Raw genomic sequence first — 24,736 nt, 5'->3', positions numbered from 1 at the left:
GGAGAGATCATCATTACACTTTTTCAGTTACAGACCACATGTCCTGTGTATACACATTAAGTGTCTTTAATGCAGAAAATGGTATAACGACAGTAGGATTCGTTATGCATAGGAAGGCAAGGCAGAGAGTGTGTTACTGTGGACAGTTCAGTGATAGGGTTGTTCTTACCAGAATCGACAGCGGGTAGTTCAGGTATACATGCCGACGTCGCAAGCTGAAGATGGAGAAATTATATGAGGATACTGAACGAGTAATTCAGTACCTAAAGGGAAATGAAAACCTAGTAGTCATGAGTGACTAGATGCGGTTGTAGGGATAGGAGTAGAAGAAAGGGTTACGGGATAATATGGGCTTGGTGAGAGAGGAGAAAGACTATTTCACTTCTGCAATAAATTTCAGCTAGTAACAGTGGATACATTTCACCATGTTCAGACAGAGATCCTGTATCAGGTACTGAATTGTAAGGTGTACCCAGGAGCGGATATAGACTGAGATCACAATTAAGTAGTGATGAAGAGTACGCTGAAGTTTAAGAGATTAGTCTGGAAGATTCAATATGTAAAGAAGTGGTATAGAGTGGGTTACGGATGTACTAAGGATTGAAGCGATAAGCTTGAAGTTCTCTAAGGCTACAGATACTACAATAAGGAATATCCAGCAAGTAATTGAAGATGTATGTTGCAAGCGCTACTTTAAAATTGGCACATGAAAGTAATTCGCGGCAGGCAAAAAAAAAAAAAGTCGTCTGTCGATTTCATAAAAAGAAGTTGTTTGATGTGCTCCGAGGTGAAGAAATAGGCACTGTGAGGCTATGTCATGAGACTGCCTCGGCAGGTGTAGCGAGTACCGAACACTGATGTCGGATAATTCTTCCTGGCAATGCTGATACAATGAAGCAGTGTGGCGCCACATCGTGGTAGAGGTAAATCATGTATATGGTATCCAAATGCTTTTCTCAAGGAGGCGCCTGAATGCGTCATACGAGGGCCTCTGTTGACGCAAGAAGGAAGAACCTAACACCAATCAACTGATGGACGATACGGACCAGAATCTCTGTAGCTGTCATATTCGTCCCGAGAGAATCGGCAACTGCACTGATACTTAAAAATAATTCTTATCTATTTTTCAGTCTCCGTTGCATGTTTTTAACCGCGTGACACGTTTCGATCACAATGGATCATCTTCAGCTCAAAGTAGTACTCTGATACGGGCACAGACAAGACGGGTTGCCACATATATAGCTCTCAAACTTCGCAAAGGAAGGGTCCCCATGGAAGCGAAGGATAGAAAAAACATTTCCAATTAAGTGGTTGGACATACCCTTCAGGTTCAAAAAATGGTTCAAATGGCTCTAAGCACTATGGAACTTAACATCTGAGATCATCAGTCCCCTAGACTTAGAACTACATAAACCTAACTAATCTAAGGACATCACACACATCCACGAGCGAGGCAGGATTCGAACCTGCGACCGTAGCAGCAGCGTGGTTCCGGACTGAAGCGCCTAGAACCACTCGGCCACAGCGGCTGGCCCCTTCAGGTTCTCCCTGCAATTCTGGTCATATGAGTCTACTTTACTTAGCGACCAAATAGTACTATTCTAAATATTTCTATTGAAGTGTTTTACTCCCGGAAGTTGCATAGAACTGGTGCAGCAGACTCACTTAACAAAATACGCACCTTACTGCAGGAATAAATATACTCGTATATTTTCAAAGTACAGGTGGTATTCATTCGTTTGTCTCAAAGAATTCATATGAGTGTTCAAACACCGAGATGAATGAAATCCAAATGATTTCAGCACAGATATCGTTTCGGCTAACAAAGCGTGCTTAGAGTACCATACTGGGAAAAACCGCATGTTGAGAGTGTGAATCACATACTGTGATGAAGTTTTCCCGTGACGTTACACAAACAGAACTGACAGATCAAGGTATTTTTCCTGCTACTTGTTCGGTGGCTTAGAATTTGGAAATATTCGATTTGAAACTTCCTGGCAGATTAAAACTGTGTGCCCGACCGAGACTCAAACTCGGGACCTTTGCCTTTCGCGGACAAGTGCTCTACCATCTGAGCTACCGAAGCACGACTCACGCCCGGTCCTCACAGCTTTACTTCTGCCAGTATCTCGTCTCCTACCTTCCAAACTTCTGGAAACATCCCTCAGGCTGTGGCTAAGCCATGTCTCCGCAGTATCCTTTCTTTCAGGAGTGCTAGTTCTGCAAGGTTCGCAGGAGAGCTTCTGTAAAGTTTGGAAGGTAGGAGACGAGATACTGGTAGAAGTAAAGCTGTGAGGACCAGGCGTGAGTCGTGCTTCGGTAGCTCAGATGGTAGAGCACTTGCTCGCGAAAGGCAAAGGTCCCGAGTTCGAGTCTCGGTCGGGCACACAATTTTAATCTGCCAGGAAGTTTCATATCAGCGCACACTCAGCTGCAGAGTGAAAATCTAATTCTGGTAACATCCCCCAGGCTGTGGCTAAGCCATGTTTCCGCAGTATCCTTTCTTTCAGGAGTGCTAGTTCTGCAAGGTTCGCAGGAGAGCTTCTGTAAAGTTTGGAAGGTAGGAGACGAGATACTGGCAGAAGTACAGCTGTGAGGACCGGGCGTCAGTCGTGCTTCGGTAGCTCAGATGGTAGAGCACTTGCCCGCGAAAGGCAAAGGTCCCGAGTTCGAGTATCGGTCGGGCACACAGTTTTAATCTGCCAGGATGTTTCGTATCAGCGTACACTCCGCTGCAGAGTGAAAATCTCATTCTGGAATATTCGATTTGTTTCGAAGAAAATATTTTTTATCCAGCATTCGATAGGTACACTGCTATTAGAAATGCTTTTGTTGCTTGTGAAGTGGGACTAGGTGACTTTAGATCAACAAATGAACTTAAAAAAATTATCACTCGAAGGAAAATATAAATTAGTTTCAGGTTAAATGGTTTCACTTAGTTCAGTATAATCTGACTGGTTTACAATGTCGCACTTAACAATGATATGTCATTCACACAACTAGATTGAAAACGATGAGGATATAGTTAAAAGCTCGGCTGCGGATTAATCAGTATTGTAAGAGTATGCGTGGAAGGAGCGGAGACAGACAAAATGGTACAAAAGAAACAGCTGAAAATGATAGCTATGATTGTAGTGGCTGAGAGATTAATGACAGTGATGATGACGGTAAGTAAAGTGCGTTATGATGACTATATTCCCAATCCAAAATCATTATTGCAATTGAAGTAACAAGATGTTTAATGGTTACTTTGTTTTCGTCTGCTTTTTGTTTATTTCTTTGTTATAATGAAAACCAACGAATAACTATAGTACATTAAGTTTATCTATATCAAAGTTCCGTCTTTCGCTTACTTCAGAAAATGAACAGTATTTCAATAGTTCTACAGCTTTCTTGCAGTAATAAGCGGAAAATATTTAATTTCTTACTTGTTAGTGAAACTTAACCCACTACTGGTTCCAACTGACCGTCCTTCTATAATACACTCCTGGAAATTGAAATAAGAACACCGTGAATTCATTGTCCCAGGAAGGGGAAACTTTATTGACACATTCCTGGGGTCAGATACATCACATGATCACACTGACAGAACCACAGGCACATAGACACAGACAACAGAGCATGCACAATGTCGGCACTAGTACAGTGTATATCCACCTTTCGCAGCAATGCAGGCTGCTATTCTCCCATGGAGACGATCGTAGAGATGCTGGATGTAGTCCTGTGGAACGGCTTGCCATGCCATTTCCACCTGGCGCCTCAGTTTGACCAGCGTTCGTGCTGGACGTGCAGACCGCGTGAGACGATCTTCATCCAGTCCCAAACATGCTCAATGGGGGACAGATCCGGAGATCTTGCTGGCCAGGGTAGTTGACTTACACCTTCTAGAGCACGTTGGGTGGCACGGGATACATGCGGACGTGCATTGTCCTGTTGGAACAGCAAGTTCCCTTGCCGGTCTAGGAATGGTAGAACGATGGGTTCGATGACGGTTTGGATGTACCGTGCACTATTCAGTGTCCCCTCGACGATCACCAGTGGTGTACGGCCAGTGTAGGAGATCGCTCCCCACACCATGATGCCGGGTGTTGGCCCTGTGTGCCTCGGTCGTATGCAGTCCTGATTGTGGCGCTCACCTGCACGGCGCCAAACACGCATACGACCATCATTGGCACCAAGGCAGAAGCGACTCTCATCGCTGAAGACGACACGTCTCCATTCGTCCCTCCATTCACGCCTGTCGCGACACCACTGGAGGCGGGCTGCACGATGTTGGGGCGTGAGCGGAAGACGGCCGAACGGTGTGCGGGACCGTAGCCCAGCTTCATGGAGACGGTTGCGAAATGTCCTCGCCGATACCCCAGGAGCAACAGTGTCCCTAATTTGCTGGGAAGTGGCGGTGCGGTCCCCTACGGCACTGCGTAGGATCCTACGGTCTTGGCGTGCATCCGTGCGTCGCTGCGGTCCGGTCCCAGGTCGACGGGCACGTGCACCTTCCGCCGACCACTGGCCACAACATCGATGTACTGTGGAGACCTTACGCCCCACGTGTTGAGCAATTCGGCGGTACGTCCACCCGGCCTCCCGCATGCCCACTATACGCCCTCGCTCAAAGTCCGTCAACTGCACATACAGTTCACGTCCACGCTGTCGCGGCATGCTACCAGTGTTAAAGACTGCGATGGAGCTCCGTATGCCACGGCAAACTGGCTGACACTGACGACGGCGGTGCACAAATGTTGCGCAGCTAGCGCCATTCGACGGCCAACACCGCGGTTCCTGGTGTGTCCGCTGTGCCGTGCGTGTGATCATTGCTTGTACAGCCCTCTCGCAGTGTCCGGAGCAAGTATGGTGGGTCTGACACACCGGTGTCAATGTGTTCTTTTTTCCATTTCCAGGAGTGTACATTTATGAAAATAACTTGGAGTCTAGCTCGGTCAAAACACAAATCAAAAGGTCCAGTTTTTAATCCTCTATCACTCTTCGTATTTTCTTGTCACTCACCGCTTCTTTCACCTCAGAAAATGACTTGTGTATGCGAAAGTCCATGCCAAACAGCAGGCCCTTCCATGACTGCTTGGTTAAGTCAGTTCAAAGGTAACAGGAAGTAAATCACACACTACCTCCAAAAGACTAGACTGGCCTAATATTCCGTACACTGGGTTTTGTTCATTAGGCGACAGTGCGGAACTAAGAATATAACGAACGCATTCTGTATGTCATGGAACAAGACATCAACCTGGGCGCCGGTGTCTGCTGTCTTCAGGATATTGTGGACAAAGGGAGCAACCCAAGTTTGACACGATCTTTGTCTGAAGAATCCGTGTTGGCTTCCATACAGGAAATCTCCAGAAATGTTATAACACTAGTGGATGAAACGTACTCCAATTTTTGCAAGACACTGACATCAACAACATAGGTCTATAGCGTACTTTTGTTCGACAACGCTTCTTGGAAACGGGAACGACATGAACATTTCTCAATCACTGTTGGCGCATCGCAACTCCAGCGACCTATGGTGCCTGCTGCTAGAAGAGGTACATCTGGAAGGTGGTGTCTATTCAAATTTCGCACCAGTCGTATAAAAGTAGCGATCGTAGCGCCACTATTAAGATGCGAATCAGGATATTTTAAATGTACACTGTAACGGCCTTGAGCTTGTGTGTCTCACAGTGGACATGGGGACTTGATGTTCGTCAAGAATGGCGACAAAGACGCCGTCATCGACACCTCACCGAGTTTGAATGATCTGAATAACCGAACACCACCCATTGGGATTTTTTGTGATCTCTCAAAGGCTTTTGATTGTGTAAATCATGAAATTCTGCTAGACAAGCTCAAGTATTGTGGCATGAGTGGGACAGTGCACAAATGGTTTAATTCGTACCTAACTGGAAGAGTGTAGAAAGTTGAAATAAGCAGTTCTCATAATATGCAAAGATCAGCTCATTCCTCAAACTGGGGAACTATCAAGAATGGGGTTCCACAAGGGTCGGTCTTGCGTCCTTTGTTGTTCTTTATATTAATGACTTGCCATTCTATATTCATGAAGAGGCAAAGTTAGTTCTCTTTGCTAATGACACAAGTATAGTAATCACACCTGACAAACAAGAATTAACTGATGAAATTGTCAATAATGTCTTTCAGAAAATTACTAAGTGGTTCCTTGTAAACGGACTCTCACTGGATTTTGATAAGACACAGTACATACAGTTCCGTACAGTAAAGGGTATGACACCATCAATAAATATAGACCTTAATCAGAAGCGTATAGCTAAGGTAAAATATTCAAAAATTTTAGGTGTGTCCATTGATGAGAGATTAAGTTGGAAGAAACACGTTGATGATCTGCTGAAACGTTTGAGTTCAGCTACTTATGCAATAAGGGTCATTGCAAATTTTGGTGATAAACATCTTAGTAAATTAGCTTACTATGCCTATTTTCACTCATTGCTTGCATATAGCATCGTATTTTGGGGTAATTCATCACTGAGGGATAAAGTGTTTATTGCACAAAAGCGTGTAATCAGAATAATAGCTGGAGTCCACCCAAGATCATCCTGCAGACATTTATTTAGGATCTAGGGATGTTCACAGTAGCTTCTCAGTATATATACTCTCTTACGAAATTTGTTATTAACAACCAAACCCAATTCAAAAGTAATAGCAGTGTGCATAACTACAATACTAGGAGAAAGGATAATCTTCACCATTCAAGATTAAATCTAACTTTGGCACAGAAAGGGGTGAATTATACTGCCACTAAAGTCTTTGGTCACTTACTAAATAGTATCAAAAGTCTGACAGATAACCAACAAGTATTTAAGAAGAAATTAAAAGAATTTCTGAATGACAACTCCATCTACTCCATAGAGGAATTTTTAGATATAAATTAAGAAAAAAAGAAAAACAAACAAAAATATTATAAAAATATTTAAAAAAAAACAAAAAAATAAAAAAGTTGTTATATTAACTTAATTACGTTTTTAAATTTACTTAATTATGTCATGTATTGCAAAATTTGACTCGTCTCACATCATTACGAAATATCGTATTCATGATCCACGGAACTAGTATTAATCTAATCTAATCTAATCTGAACAAGGTCTTGTAATAGGGCTACTAGGAGTTGCATGTTCCTTCTTCGATACTGCAGAAAGATTGGCAGGAATGTAGCCACTGTACATGACTGCTGGCATCAGTGGTGACAAGAATGTACGGTCGCAAGAAGACCGGGCTCTGGACGGCCTCGTGGCACTGCCGAGAGGGATGACCATAGTCTTCGGCGTATGGCTGTGGCGCATCGTACTGCATTTGCAGCAGAAATATGAGCAGTAGTTGGCAGAACAGCGACACGGCGAACTGTTAAAAATCGGTTACTTCCAGGATAGCTCCGAGCTAGAGACCCTGCAGCTTGCATTCCACTGACCCCAAACCATCTCCATTTGCTAATTCAGTGGTGTAAAGCAAGAGCTCATTGGAAGGCAGGGCGGAAACCTGTTACGTTTTCTGGTGAAAGATTATCCTGCCTCAGTGTCAGTTATGGCCGTCTGTTGGTTAGGAGGAGGCCAGTTCATGACCTGCAACCAACCTGTCTGCGTGGTAGACACACTGGATCTGCATCACTGTATGACAGCAGGACGACTCTCGTGGTTATCCTGCGCAACCTGACTGCAAATTTGTACGTCAGTCTGGTGATTCGACCTGTTGTGCTGCCATTCAACAATAACTGGGTGTTGTGTGATGTCCTTAGGTTAGTTAGGTTTAGGTAGTTTTAAGTTCTAGGGGACTGATGACCATAGATGTTAAGTCCCATAGTGCTCAGAGCCATTTGAACCATTTTTTTGCCATTCAACAACAACATTCTAGGCGGTGCATTCCAACAGGATAACGCTCGCCCACATATCACTGTTGCAACACAATGTGCTCTACAGAGTTTCGACATGTCCCTTGGCCTGCTCGATCACCATACCTCTCCCCAATCAAGTGCATATGGGATATCATCGGTCGACAACTCCAGCGTCACCCACAACCAGCAACCAATATTGACCAACCAAGTGCAAAAAACTGACATCCGGCACCTGTGCAACAAATGGTTCAAATGGCTCTGAGCACTATGGGGCTTAACTTCTGAGGTCATTGGTCCCCTAGAACTTAGAACTACTTAAACCTAACTAACCTAAGGACATCACACACATCCATGTCCGAGGCAGGATTCGAACCTGCGACCGTAGCGGTCGCGTGGTTCTACACTGTAGCGCCTAGAACCGCTCGACCAGCTCGGACGGCCCTGTGCAACACAATGCATGCACTGTTTGCATGCTTGCGTTGAACATTCTGGCAGTTATACTTGTTATTAATGTGCCGGCATTTCACGTTTGCAATGGCTTATCTCGCGCTTATATTAACCTGTGATTTTGCATTGTTAATCACTTGTATATGTCGCATAGACAATTGTATTCCCGAAATTCCATTACTCTACATTAATTAGTTTTTAGTGTAACAATTTTTTCTGATAGTGTACGTACAAACATTTACGTATCCTGTCGAATACAATCGCTTTCCTCTGTTGTCGCACTTGCTAAGGAAAAATAACTTCCTACTTTTCTTTACATTCCTATTTACGTTCTCATGAACACAGATTTCCTCGTCTTCGTTGACTAAGTGGAATTGCTGAGTCCATCTAAGATGTTATTCTCACGAATCGGTCTTTGATTCACAGCTCAAAGTAATTTTCGGATAAGAATTGCTTGAGTCTACTAGTCTATAGCTGGTAATCTGAAATCTCCCCCGAATATTATAGCGTGACCAGGAAATTTTCGCGGTATCTTCCCCATTTCTTTTCTTCAGGTGTTGCGCCACTACTGCTCCTACGTAAATGGTCTCTAATAGCATCCAATTATTATGTCTGAATTCGGAATCTGCACTAACCTCTCCAGATATTATTAAGGCTATATTTATATCTCCATCACTCTCGTGAAAGTATAAGGCAGATATGAGGAACGAAGACAATTGTTTAAAGTCCCGTCGACATAGAGGTATTAGTGACGTTAAGGCAGATATACGCCTTCGCTAGTGTGTGTGTGTGTGTGTGCGTGTGAGGATGGGGGTGGTTGGTTGGTGGATGCGCTTTAAAAATGATGTATTGGACGGTGGAACAAATGCTTTTCAGCGATTGGTACTGGACAGTGGAACACATGGTTTTCAGCATAGTAAACCAAAGCTCGCTCCTGAGATACTTTCCTGTTTTATGTAGTTATTTCAAACGAGCACGTTTAGTTACAGCATATACGCTTACAATGGAAGGATATTATTCTGCTTCGTTTAATAAATAACATTAAATGTGTGATAAATCCAAGGACGGGAGCAAAGATAGAGTCAATTAGGGATCCAGCATCTCCAATCTTGACTACATCCACCAGCAGCACTCACCCTCCACGGCTCTTCCCTTAACAGACTTAAAAAAATTAAGGGAGATTGGTGCCCCGTCAATAATGCTGTCATCGGCGACGGAGCACAAGCTCAAGTTGGGAAAGCATTGAAATGAAAGCGGTCGTGCCCTTTACAAAGGATCCATCCAAGTATTTGCCTTAAGATTTTCCTCTTCTTTTTCTTGTGTCCTTGTATCGCATCAGCGCAAGGGCTCACTGTTATGAGCGGATTTGGCGTGATTAGTTTAAGGGGTGGTGGGATGCCCTTCTTGTGGCCCCCTGCAACTCACCGGGACGGAATACATGTACCCCAGAATGCGCGTGTAGTGTTATTCGTGTGAAAATGAGCGAAGTTTTCTAAATCTTTGCGAATCGTCGAACTGAGACGGCACTTGAGTATCAGCCCGGTATTTATCTAGTGGGATGTGGGAAAAGGCCTAAAAACCACATCCAAGCTTGCCGATATCCGACCCTCATCGTTAATCCACGGGGCGGATTGGATGCGGATCTCGAATCAGCATTTACCTTAGAAGTACGAGATCCCACTACCAAAAGCATGTCTCATCGTTTTACACCAAAAGCGTATAGCCCCGTTAGATCAGATGAAGCTCAACCCGAGTAGGTGGGCGGTAACACTCACAAACGTGACAGTTTCGTAGAGTTCCAATCCTTATGCTAGAAAAAAGCAGGTAGTATTATTACAATATGCCTGCGATTAAACACATACTAGATTCTGTCATTTTCTTACGAAAATGTGTGTTTTCAGCCTTTTTCGTCGGAGCTGCTGTCCCGAGCGAATTTTAAAAACATCAACAAATTTCCTCGAACTATATTATAGCCACCCGGTTTAGTTTTTTTGAACTACTTGCATAGCTATCAGCATTACCAAAATACTGTTTTCCGGCAAAAGTGTAAAGGACAGAAGAGGTGTTTGTTACGCCTTATGTTGAGAGCGGTTATGTAGTTGGTACGCCCTTCTCCCTTGTACCAGTAAATCAAATGCTGGAGCAGCGTTAATGATCGTTGTAACGACCCTTAGTTACATCCTCGTCTACCAGTGGTGCATCGGTGCGGAGAAATCAGGAAGTGAATTCTTTTTGTTTATTTATTTATTTTTTTGTTTGAGTAACTAGTGCGAAAGGTATCGAACGTAACATGTGTGTTTTGTAAAGAAACAAAAAATTCAAAAGTAAATGAATTTTCACATGAGAATTTGCAAAACTGTAGACAAGAAGCTGATATTTTTACTTTAAAGAAATTGTGTTTTTTTAACTTTATTCCAGTTCCCTTTTGTGCATTTCCTTAAAAAAAATTCAACTTCAATATAACGGTTTCGAGTTAGCTTTACTAACCACCTCAGAATTGATGGTTGTAACGAAGAGTTTCATACGCCTCAATACTATTTTTAGTAGATTTTAAGCGTCGAAAATTTGTCTGATTAGTAACACACTGCGCAAAATTTGTGTGACATTTTTTTCTACATCTGGGCAGTTTATTTTATCAAGCGCACAGTGTTTTAGTCCACACTGTTTTAGACGTAATGCTTTGTTATCGATTGATAAAAATTTTAAAATGGTTTTGAAATGGAAGGCACTCTGGTTTTCTTCTCAAAAAAAATACTTTTGCGCATTAATTGGCCCAAATCTGCTAGAAAGACATGTGTTCGTAAGGGTTGATATGATATTTATGTTCTTTTTTTCTTTTTTTTTTTTTTTTTTTTTCAAATGGCTCCCAGAGTATGCGCTATGCTACAGGCGTCTGAGAAGCATGTCTTTCGTAACTTAGATCTATAATTCAGATCCGTTTAAAAATCTGATTTTTTACTATGAAATTTTCAAAATTGCGGTCACTCAGATGGGACGCGAAAACTTTCGGAAGTAGGTGTTTTTTGAGAAAGAATTTTTCACACTGCAACGGAATGTCTGGTGATATGAAAATTCCTCGCAGATAAAACTGTGTGTTGGAGCAGGACTCAAACGTCGGACTTCTACCTTTCGTGGGCAAATGTTCTACCGACATTTTTCATTTAGTTCGTTATTTCTCGTTGAATTTGGCCTGGGTGGACGTCACATGACATCCATTCAAGTTCATCGTTGAATACTTAATTCAGTTTTTTTTCTCATTACAGAGGGCATCCTGCCGTCTGATTGAACACGCTGAGCTACCGTACTGACACTGAGCTACCCAAGCATGCCTGATCACCCTTCCTCAAACGTTGTAAACTTGACAGAAGTTCTCTTATGTAACTCATAGGAGTAGTAATACTGTTATAACGTGCTGTACCATCCGAACAAGACAAAACCAGGGCAAAAGCAACAATGAGCACAGATACGAGCTGGTGCCAGTGTCATAGAGACTGCGAGTTCCACCAGCGCCACGGGCGGCGCTGAGAATAAAGATATCGACTTCGCCTCGGCCAATTGTGGGCCGAGTACAGTCCGCCAACAACCGGACGACAACGGACAGAAGCCTATTCGGAAGATAGAAGAGCAGCTCCCGCCCACTTGGTTATAGACCATCGTCCAGGGCTGACTTAGACAGGGAACATCGTTTAGCAATCTCTTAGAAGTGCACAGACAGTTACTGTAAATTGCATTTGCTATGTACTGTGAAGCTTAGCTCTGATTATTTGCACTTAGCCATTGAGGGCCTTTTTGTGTTGTATTACATGCAATGTTGTAGACTTCATTATTCAACAAGTCACAAATGTAAGTAAATATTTTTACTCGTTTGTGTGACTTTTTCACTAATTTGTTGGAGTGTTGTAGAATCTCCGTTCTTCTTTCCTGTTACCTGGCCCTGGGGCATAGCTGTGTAATAGTGGCAGGAAGAAATCGTCTTATCGGTTTACGGCAGTAGAAGCAGTTTCACGAGCTCACAAACTCGCCTTACCGTAACAACAGCAGCAACTGAGTCTCCACAGCAGTAGCGGCGAGACGTATACAAAACTGGCGACGAGGGTTTACAAAAGAATGGATATTGCGGAGACTTAGCCACGGCGTGAGGAATGTTTCCAGAACGAATTTTTCACTCTGCGGAGGAGTGTGCGCTGATATGAAAATTGTGTGCCGGACCACGTCTCTAACGTACGACCTTCGGCTTTTGCGAGTAAGTGGAGCACTTGCTCGTGAAATGCAAAGACCGCGAATTCGAGTTCTTGTCTGGCACACAGTTTTCATCTACCAGGAAGTTTCAGTAATTTGATGGTTTAGGATAACCGAATCCAGCGATTTTATACGGTTTTTGGAGTATCGCTATAAATCAAAGGTTTTGCTCACGGGCTCTAGCACTTTAAGACCGGCGGCCTTGCCGCAGTGGTGACACCGGTTCCCGTCAGATCACCGAGGTTAAGCGTTATCGGGCATGGCTAGCACTTGGGTGGATGACCGCCCAGGTCTGCTGAGCGCTGTTGATGAACGGAATGCACTCCACCCCTGTGAGACCGATTGAGAAGGTACACTACTGTCCATTAAAATTGCTACACCACGAAGATGACGTGCAACAGACGCGAAATTTAACCTACAGGAAGAAGATGCTGTGATACGCAAATGATTAGCTTTCCAGAGCATTCACACAAGGTTGGCGCTGGTGGCGACACCTACAACGTGCTGACATGAGTAAAGTTTCCAACCGATTTCTCATACACAAACAGCAGTTGATCGGCGTTGCCTGGTGAAACGTTGTTGTGGTGCCTCCTGCAAGGAGAACAAATGCGTACCATCACGTTTCCGACATTGATAAAAGTCTGATTGTAGCCTATCGCAATTGTGGGTCATCGTATCGTGATATTGCTGGACGCGTTGCTGGTGATCCAATGACTGTTAGCAGAATATGGAACCGGTTGGTTCAGGAGGGTAATACGGAACGCCGTGCTGGATCCCAACGGCCTTGTATCACTAGCAGTCGAGATGACAGGCATCTTATTCGCATGGCTGTTACGCATCGTGCAGCCACGTCTCAATCACTGAGTCAACAGATGGGGACGTTTGCAAGACAACAACCATCTGCACGAACAGTTCGAAGACGTTTGAAGAAGCATGGACTATCAGCTCGGAGACCGTGGCTGCGGTTACCTTTGACGCCGCATCGGAGACAGGAGCGCCTGCGATGGTGTACTCAACGACGAAACTGAGTGCACGAATGACAGAACGTCATTTTTTCGGATGTATCCAGGTTCTGTTTACAGCATCATGACGGTGGCATCCGTGTTTGGCGACATCGCGGTGAACGCACATTGGAAGCGTGTATTCGTCATCGCCATACTGGCGTATCATCCAGCGTGATGGTATGGGGTGCCATTGGTTACACGTCTCGGTCACCTGTTTCTCGCATTGACAGCACTTTGAAAAGTGGACCTCACATTTCAGATGTGTTACAACCCGTGGCTCTACCCTTCATTCGATCTCTTCGAAACCCTACATTTCAGCAGGATAATGCGCGACTGCATGTTACAGGTCCTCTACGGGCCTTTCTGGATACAGAAAATGTTCGACTGCTGCCCTGGCCAGCACATTCTCCAGATCTCTCACCAACCGAAAACGTCTGGTCAATAGTGGCCGAGCAACTGGCTCGTCACAATACGCCAGTCACTACTCTTGATGAACTGTGGTATCGTGTTGAAGCTGCATTGGCAGCTAGCTGTACCTGTGCACGCCACCCAATCTCTGTTTGACTCAATGCCCAGGCGTATCAAGGCCGTTATTACGGCCAGAGGTGGTTGTTCTGGGTACTGATTTCTCAGGATCTATGCACCCAAATTACGTGAAAATGTAATCACATGTCAGTTGTAGTATAATATATTTGTCCAATGAATACCCGTTTTTCATCTGCATTTCTTCTTGGTGTAGCAAATTTAATGGCCAGTGGTGTACTTAACAGAGAAGTAGCGGCTACGGCCACGAAAACTGGCAACGGCCGAAAGAGCGGTGTGCTGAGCACATGTCCCTCCATGTGCGTATCCAGTGACGCCTACCAGCGGTCGGTCTGTACCGTTGGGTCTTCCGAGGCCTGCTCCGACCGAATGTCATACGTTAAGCTATTTAGGGAAATGACGAAAAATCTAAATTTGGATGGCCAGACGGAGGTCTGACCCGACTTCCCGCCGAAGGCGAGTCCCGTGTGCTAACTGCCGCGCTGCCTCGCCCGATACGCTTCCGACTCAGAGAGCTGTCAATCTGAGTAGGGGAGAGTGAAGACCCGAAAGCCGCGAGAGTATCAGCAGTAAAGAAAAAGCCCCGCCCGTGCGACGTGAGCGCGGGTTGTGCAACGTCGCCCACATAGCACACTCGCCGTTCCGGAAGCACAGCCGCTTCGCAGGCTTTATGAAGCGCAGGGACGCCTCGCCGGCGGTCAGTTCTACCCGAGGCTCATTCCGCGGAGTTTCCTCCTCTGGCTAAGCCGACACTGCAGACACATGGCCGCCGCCGCCTCCGCCTCCGCCATCGCCGCTGCCGTCCTGCTGGCAGCCGCGGTCTCTGCGCTCGCCGCCCCCGTGCCGCCAGCTCCTGGACACAGACACCGGCGCTCCGTCCCTCCTCCCATCGACCAACTCTCCGACTGGAACAAGATACACGAGAAGAGCATCTGCCCGGCAGAGCTCAAGTACGACGACAAGTTCCACGTGATGCAGGTATGGTGCGCCGACGACGTCGAGGGAAAGAGGTTCGCCGCCCGTGACAAGACGTACGTCTGCAGGAGCGTGAGATTCAGCGTGCCTTTCGCGGGCTCGGACGTGGACATACGGGCCGGCTGCGTCGCACGTCTCGACGATGCGTTAACACTTCAGGCGGAACCATTTTCACGCGATCAGTAAGTCCACCTATTCATTTTTTCTCATCTGGTCATATATCATTTGAGTTTGTTCTTGAATTGAGAAGACACACTGTGGATGTTCTACGCCCTTTTTATACCTCGTGACACGCTTTTAGGCTTGTGATGCCATCGTCTGACAATAACTGACTATCGTCATCAAATACTGTATGACGAGAGCATGTCGGTGTACACCTTTCGAAAAGATATTAGTTGCCAAAGCTGTGTTGCAGTTCTCACGGAGTACAGGCAGTGTCACGATCACAATGCAAACCGACAACCGGTTCACAGTATAAACAATGGTTAGACAGAAAGTTTTAATTACGCTCCATTAAATTTCGTGCATTCAGCCGCACGAATTCAGCTTCTTCTTCTAAAATTTGGGCTCTATGTCGCTGAACCATCTTCAGAGTGAGCCGGATTATCATATCGAAACAAAAAGAACTTACACTATTAATCGGCGTCCTACGGTGCTGTAGCACGGGGGGCTTTCACTGAGTACCAGGCTCCTGCAGTATCTGCAAATAAACAAAACGTTTCGTAAGTAATTTTATTTTTTCCAAATGATAATGAAAACTTGCTGACTAAACCGCGGGTATCGTGAACCAGTTGTCGGTTTTCAGAGTCATCGTATTCAGTGAGTTTTGCAACACAGCTTTGGCATCCAATATCTTCTCCAAAGGTGTTCATCAGCATGCTGTCGGGTTTTGATGAGCATTTTAGAAATTTTCTACCAAGAAATGAGAGAAGAATCGAATATGTACTTAAAAGTTACTTATTTATGCATTTCGTAAAAAGACCTCCGTTCTAAACGGACACAATTTCTGTCATATTAAGTAGAGTTGATCTCATATATTTATTTATTTTCATATTTATTTATTTCTATATTTATTTATTTTCATATTTATGAATTTATTTTTATTTATTTATTCTTATGTGTGTATTTATTTATTTCGCATTTATAGATTGTTCTACTCTAGTCATGTACCCAGCCGAAAACACAAAAATCTAACTGTACAGGCTCAGAGTCAAACGATATGTCACATGTAGCTACCGTTCAAACTGACTCCAAAATAATTACATTCTGTGTTTAGCGTCAATGGCATGCTTCATTTCCGAACAAAATTATAGTTTGTTCTCAGAATGGGAATTTCTGTATTGTTACGGTACCTTAGCTTTAAGACGAAGGAGGTGACTTTTGAAATACAATGGAGATGATTTCCAGATATAGATTTAATTTTCACCTAGTTAATTATGCTGGTAAAAGAATATTAGATGCATACAGTTCCAATTCTTAATCACTACACTAATGTATTGCCATTGTCTAAACGGTCTAATGTCCTGTTCTTAGACCTTAAAAATGTCGAAAACTAATCACTATTTGTCACCCTTATACAAATAATATAATTCATTACTACATGAAATAGTGATAAAATGTAATTGCCATCATTTTGATTGCCATAAAATTATGTGGTATTTATTTAAGTCATGGTAACACAGTTTCCGCTATTGTAATGCTGGGTTGTTTTTATTCTCTCGTTTTAGAGAACTACTGTGATATCTTTTGTGCAATGAATTGCTTGTGTACTTTTTAGATGTTGGTGGAAGTCATCCTATTTATAGCAATATAAGTGTGACACGAACTTGTTAACTGAGGTTAAGTGTCCTTTCAAGACTGTATTAGATTCCATAATTTTTTTTAAATTAAAAAGACGTTATTGTATTTCAGTTGTTTATTTCTTTCTCCTCAAATTACTTACATCAAAGGCGAAGTGTTTTAAACCGAAAATTAATTACTTTGGAAGTTATGTATTTATCACCTGATGTTAATTTAAGTTCACAAACTCTCTTACACTAAACTGTGGCATGTAAATCAGTGGCAAAGCTACAATAATACTTCCAAACACACCAAAATACTTTCATTACCATATAACACCTATGACACTATTGGACTCAGTTGTTAAGTTATTGGTGGCATGACAAGCAGCTTCATGTTAAATTATGGGAGACGTGACAAGCAGCTCCATCTTTCTGGTAAGTATCTAACTGAAGAGGACTCTCATCATCGATCACTAAAATACAAAAGTTAAACATTTTAGACAGGCTGAGGCAGTATAAGTTGTAAAAATTGTTTGCGCTACTTAATCTGAAACCCACACGTCAAGTACAAATTTGTCTTATTATTGGAATGCAAAGATCGAAAGCAACCGCGAACTTCTTGTATGTTGGAAATGTTGATCGTAGTTTACCTCTTAGTTGAGAGACACACACAGCTCCTACGTCTGAAAAGCGGACACATACAGCGTACAGTACCAACAAAACTGCTAAACATGTCTTCGGAAAATACACTTTGAATATAACAACGCGGAGTGGTGGAAACTCACACAGCTACGCAAAGAAACCCTCATGTATGCGATACAGCAGGTCTAAACTAATTGAAATCTATTTAAATAGAAACTTCCTGTCAGATTAAAACTCTGTTTGCGCAACAACAAGGCAAGACGCTGCTTACTCACTAACGCGGGACAGCGGACTTGCCTTTAGAACTAGAGTGGAGTTCTATAGCCCAAGTCACACTTTTCTCAGACTGCACGAAGAAAACTAAACCAAAGGAAAATAATTCTTTTAGTATTATCAGCCTCATGTTGTGGTAATAAGTTCATATAGATTTAATATTGCGAATAAGAACTCCCTATAAGTTATATTCACATCAACTGATGTAATAATGAGGTAACGCTACACAGAACTTTTATATTCTTTCTATCTTTAGAATATCTCCGGAGAACAGTTGTCTGTAAAATGAACCTCTCTCCAGGAAAGTGCTCTACCGTCTACTGTATCTTAAATAACATGCAATGATTGACAGTTGGGTAGAAATGTCGACTACAAAGTGCGGTACTTCAGTAAATTGACGACTAATTATATTTTGATTGCTATTAAGAGCACGTGTTTGATTTTCAAGGTGTGTTATTTTCCTGCAAGACAGACTACATTAACTAATTCCTTGTGGCAACCTTCGAAAACTGCTGTCTATCTTGTGACGACATCGCATACAGGAACAATATCCGACCACTTTTCTACTGATGATTGGGTACAGAACACAGTAATAGTCTCACTTACACATTACAGTTTGTTGACAATCGATTTTGGATGCTATTTATCCATCATAAAGTTTCCCACAATAAGCCACAATCTAAGGTTTCTAACAATGTTAAAATTCCGCAAGTACTCTACTTAAATCATCGATTTAATAAAATACCTGCAGAAAGTAATGCAGCTGGTTGCAGAACGTACATTTCTCATGAGACCACGAAGATCACAGGAGAGAAATTACGGCTTTTATGAAAGCACATGGACAGTCTCCAGACTGAATTTTCACTCTGCAGTAGATTGTGCGATGATAATTACAAGCATACCTTCAGCTTCAGTATTCAAACACAAGCTACAAAGTAGGAGTCCCATAAGTAATTCGGAAAATGCAAGATCTTTGCATTTCGTTGCAGAGTGAAAATTCATTCTGGAAACATGTCCCAGGCTGTGGTTAAGTTGCGTCTCCAAATATATACTTTCTTCCAGGAGTGTTAGTCTTGAAAGTTACGAAGGAGAACTTCTGTGAAATTTGGAACATAAGAGAGGAACTGCTGGCTGAAGCGAATCTGTGAGAGCGGGTCGGGAATCGTGATTGGGTGGCCCAGTTTCGGTAGAGCACTTGTTCTCTAAAAGCAAAGGTCTCAGGTTCCAGGCATTGTCCGGCACACAGTTTTAATTCATGCAGATTGTCGTTTTCTCCTTTCCTCATTTGCGAGTAGAACAGGAAAAGAAACGTAGTTTTCAAGGTATCTTCCGTCATACACCACATGGTAGCTTGCAGAGAATGTATGTAGTTGGAGATGTACCACTTCGTCACAGAGATCTTGCAGAGTTTACACAGGATCTAGATAGGGTTTACAAAGAATTTATACTGCATATGGAACAGCAGTAGTGATACGTAAATATAGGTTTCTGATAGCAGACAAGACAGTAAAGTTAAAGAGCTAATCATCATAAAGGTACTAAAGCCTTTTTCTTGATAGACATTCTATTTCCTACGAGCCACTTACGTGACTTTATTTCTGTATTTTATGTTTGCACTTCGGAATGAAGAGCAACTTAATGAGTTTCACTACAACAAACTATAGACTAGCGACCTTCATTCCATCTTGCACTCATCCTGTTCGTGAAGAAATGATCTAAGTTTTCTCGTTTTAATAACCACAATTTCCATCTTTTCAAGTGGATCAACCAATTAGCCTTCCTACTTCGTGAACAACATTTGAACTACTCTGTAAGCACACAGATTCCTAAGACTCTGAGATGAATACCATACTGTAGAGTTTTCTCGTTTAGTGTCTTCCTTGTATCTCATTCTCAACTTCCTTCCAGTTTGGCCAAATATATCTGAATTTTACACTAAACGCCCCTGTTTCTTCAAAAAATCATCATTTCTTTTGTTGCCATTACTCTGTAATATGGCACCTAATTTTTTCGGTGTGGAAAATGCAAACATCACATCCATGTTTCAAAACATGTTTCACCTTGGTAGGTCAGCTTTACATACCTGTACTTTGCTCCATTTTCTCTGAATCACTACACAATGTCAGCTCGAGTGCAGAATGAGTGGTTGCTTTTTCGTCTTTAAGAGTCTACTGAGTGAAAAATGGGAAGTAGATCTTCGTGTTCAGGACGCAACCACGTGCCATAAAGTACAAGTTCCATAAATAGTTCGGAAGATACAAGATCTTTGCGTGCTGAAGAGGTCACAAGTTTATTGTTGATTAATTGATTTTCCGCCGCTTTATTGTCTAATTTCCTACTTGAACTAAAGTTAAAACTACCGAAATTTTTGATTCCTTATAAACTCTTTGTCAAATCTTTATACAACCTCTGTGACTTCTTTTCAAAATTTTTTCACCATTTGCCATCATGTTACCAAATCGATTATACCAGGTGGTTATAATTAAACTGGCGGTGTTCTGAGTAATGCAGTGCGGGCTGTATACATTGCAGGACCCTGAAACATCGTAGGTATACTCATTCATCGATATGCTCACGGGATATGCTGGAAAAATAATAGTTCCACTTTCGGCCACGAGGTGAAGAAATGGTGCTCTAAGGTATCGGAATGTGGTATGGGTGCAGGGAAAGGGGAGTACATCTACATCTACATCTTCGTGATTACTCTGCTATTCACAATTAAGTGCCTGGCAGAGGTTCAATGAACCACCTTCAAGCTGTCTCTCTACAATTCCACTTTCGAACGGCGCGCGGGGAAAACGAGCATTTAATTTTTTCTGTGCGAGCCCTGATTTCTCTTATTTTATCATGATGATCGTTTCTCCCTATGTAAGTGAGCGCCAACAGAATGTTTTCGCAATCGGAGAAGAAAACTGATGATTGAAATTTCATGAGAAGATCCCGTCGCAACGAAAAACGCCTTTGTTTTAATGATTGCCACTCCAATTCACTATCATGTCTGTGGCACTATCGTCTACATTTCACGATAAGACAAAACGAGCTGCCCTTCTTTGAACTTTTTCGATGTCATCCATCAGTCCCACTTGATGCGGATCCCACACCGCACAGCAATACTCCAGAATAGTGCAGACAAGTGTAGTGTAAGCAGTCTCTTTAGTAGATCTGTTGCACCTTCTAAGTGTTCTGCCAATGAATCGCAGTCTTTGGTTTGCTCTTCCCACAATATTATCTATGTGATCGTTCCACTTTAGGTTATTTGTAATTGTAATCCCTTAGTATTTAGTTGAATTTACAGCCTTCATATTTGTGTGACTTGTCGCTTATTCGAAATTTAGCGGATTTCTTTAAGTACTCATGTGAATAACTTCACACTTTTCGCACCACACAGATATCTTATCTAAATCATTTTGCAATTCGTTTTGGTCATTTGATGACTTCACAAGACGGTAAATGGCAGCATCATCTGAAAATAATCTAAGAGAGCTACTGAGATTGTCTCCTATGTCGTTAATATTGTTCAGGAACAATAGAGGGCCTATAACATTTCCTTGGGGAACGCTGGATATTACTTCTGTTTTACTCGATGTCTTTCCGTCTATGACTACGAACTGTGACCTTTGTGACAGGAAATCACGAATCCTTTCGCACAACTGAGGTGATATTCCATAGGCACGCAGTTTAGTTAGAAGACGCTTGTGAGGAACGGTGTCGAATGCCTTCTGGAAATCTAAAAATATGGAATCAATTTGACATCTCCTGTCGATAGCATTCATTAGTTTATGAGTGTAAAGAACTAATTGTGTTTCGCAAGCACGATATTTTCTGAATCCGTGCTGACTACGTAAATAAATCGTTTTCTTCGAGGTACTTCATAATGTTCGAATACAGTATATGTTCCACTTGATACCAGTGATTAGCACATGATCATAAGTACAAATGTGTGTTCAATAAGATCTCCGAACTCAGCAATAAGCTGCATCCGTAACACGTCATGGTTGACAGTTGCTCGTAGCATATCCGGTGCAATCAAAGCGATATGTCTCCGTACACTGTCTTTCAGATCAGGAAAAGGCCGGATACATCCCTGATAGACACGATCTTTCAGATATCCCCACAACCAGAAAACGCATGGATTTAAGTCGGGGGATCTGTAAAGCCGCACATCTTGAAATTGCCTATAGACGGTGCGGTCGTTACCGAAGGTTTCGTGAAGCAAATCTGTCACCTAGCAACAACATGTGGTGTCACCCCATCTCGCATGAAAATAGTGGTGTGGGCTCAGTTGTGTTCTTGCAAAGCTGGAATCACGTGTTGCATGAGGAGGTTATTATAATGTGCAGATGTCACTGTACTCCTAACAGGCCCACAACGTGTCATCTCCTTTAAGAAAAATCGACCGAGAGTCGAGGAGCTCATAAAATCACAGCACACAATCACATGAGCTGAGTGCATTGGGTGTTCCTGCACAACATGTGGCGGAGTAGAACTCCTTATGCGACAGTTCTGTGCATTCACGGCAGCAGGCGGAGTAAATTCTGCCTCGTCCGTCCAAGGAATATTCCTTGGCCACATGTCATCCGTTTCCAGGTGTGCCAAAAAACGAAGGGCAAAGTCACGGCGTTGTAGCCTATCATGGGGCTTCATTTGGTGTATATTCTGAAACCTGTAGGGATGCCTGTGCAAAATGCGCACAAAATCTTTTGAACTGTTGACCAGAGGAGAGAAAATTCTCATGATACAGCTCGAGCACTGGCTGCAGAATTTGAGGCATGTATTGCACGGTCGCCTGTAGCTACAGAAACTTTATCAACAACTGCCTTTGGAATGGGTCACTCCTTCTTCTGCTGCACTACCTAATTCACCTGTTTCTTCAAATTTGATCATACTCTTTATCCCATTTATTGACATGTGGCCTCTTCGTAGATCTTTCTGTCAGCGATGTTTCCGCAATGTAGTGTTGTTATTTCTGCATTTCTACTCAATATCCATTGCGTTTCGTACGGAAAATTACAACTTTCTTAACCTTTTACATCAACAGTCACTTCACAAAAGAAATCAACACACGTTGCCAAGTGATAAACAGCATACTGACTTCAAAAGAGGAAACATTTCACGTTCTGACTGCTTACAGCGCCATATTTTCACCTGGTGGCAGAAATTTGAACCTTGATTTTCAGCAAACTCCGTGAGCGCACCGATTAACTCAGCATCCTGCGGTGCCCGCAACGCAACACTCTGAACACCCCCAGTTTAATCATAACCACATGGCATAAGTACATTTACTGTCGAATTTGGACATTACCAATAACCTTAGATATTGGCCTTTTGTAGGGAACCTGGTAAAGGATGTTTGCCATCAGAGACCGATCGTCAATAAATTTTAATGTTCAAATTTGAATGTATATATACTACGTACTGAGCCGTTTTCTCTCAGTCCGTCCTCGAACCAGTCGTCGCTTCAGCCGAGATCCTGATCACAACCGCGACTGAAGTCCAGGCGGCGTCTGGCGTTGCGTCTGGCGCCGCGCCGGGTTAGGCGGGGAATTCCTCAGCAGAGGTATTCGGAGAAGTTTGTTGGCGGACGTGGATTAATTCGCTGCAGTTATCATTTCCTGGCCACGCTTATGTGCTGGTCCTCTGACTAATTAAGCCGAAGTCAGTTTCCGGGGTCTGGGGGAAGGAAGTTATTGTCGTGCTTTGGCAGAATTTTGCTAAGTGGATGCTGGTCTGGGACGACTATGCTGTTTTCAAAAACGAGAGTGACTTCCGCAGTACGATCGATGTTTTACAACATCTGGTGTTTAATTCTAAGTAAGGGTCATCAGCTTTACATCAACAATCGTGCAGCGTCAATCCAACTCACTTCGAGGGACTCACATCCAAAAACGGCCACCACGAACAAACACACTTTACGTCGCTTCCTTTTGGTTTGTAGCCTCTACCGCCGATGAATTCCCCGTAAAAAAAGAAAACAGGAAAACAGTCTAAAGTCAAAAAGGGAAAGGACATACACAAAAGCACCACATTTTAAGTTTCCACTGAAACTACAGAGTACGTGAACGCCCATCAAATCGCAACAATTGCTTAGAAATGACCAAATGACCAAGCCGTTCCACGTCCTCGCACGATAACGAATTTACAAGCTTTCCACACAGGAAGTAGAACTTCATTGATGCCAGAGGTTCACTTACTGCCGACTTCATTCTGCAACACCTCCCCCGCCTCAGAGGGCTGAAAAAGGCCCCTGCACCTCACGATGTCTGTCGGTCTATAGCTCATTTCGCGAGCTCCAAGTTACCTCATGAAATTGTATTACCAATCAGGCATATCCATAGGGCATTTCCAGATAACAATAACAGCAGCCTGCGAAGGTATGCCTCCTTCCAGGGCTTTTCAAAGTTTATTTCCAACAGGTGATGGAAAACGCTGGCCTTCCTGCGCAACTCTATCTTGAACACAGGTGAGTGGGTCCAGACCACCTTCCGTTTAAAAGAATGAGGGGTAGACCTGTAAAAATTCATAAATTACAGAACTTGGTTTAAGATTGTGGAGAATCTTATCGAAGCTTCGTACGACACATATGAATCATTTGTCTGTGAAAATCCTAAATCCTGTTCAATGCCGCTGCATACAGTTATGTTTAACAAAACATTCAAAACGTCACGTTTATAAGCTAGCTGTCAGTATCTTGAGCAAAGACAAGAAGAAGGAGAAGAAGAAAGAGAAGGAGGCGGAGGAGGAGGAGGAGTTGGAGTAGAAAGTATAATAAAACATAAAGGTAAGCTGTCGCCAAAGAAGTAGTGCGGAGATCGATTAGCAGGCGCTGAATCAAGCGAGAGGGGCCAGAGACACGACAAGCAACATGCCGCCAACGCTCTCTCGACAGCATGTATTTAGGCAGGCCAAACTGACCGGACAGCCTCATGCATTCACTCATCCAGTTTGTCGTCTGTAAGTTTCTCGTAGAGCGGGAGCGAATAACA

This window comes from Schistocerca nitens, chromosome 4, assembly GCF_023898315.1.
Source record: "Schistocerca nitens isolate TAMUIC-IGC-003100 chromosome 4, iqSchNite1.1, whole genome shotgun sequence".
NCBI classification, from domain to species: Eukaryota; Metazoa; Arthropoda; class Insecta; order Orthoptera; family Acrididae; genus Schistocerca; species Schistocerca nitens.
The sequence above is the reverse complement of the archived record's forward strand: the minus strand, read 5'-3'. Positions refer to the sequence as shown.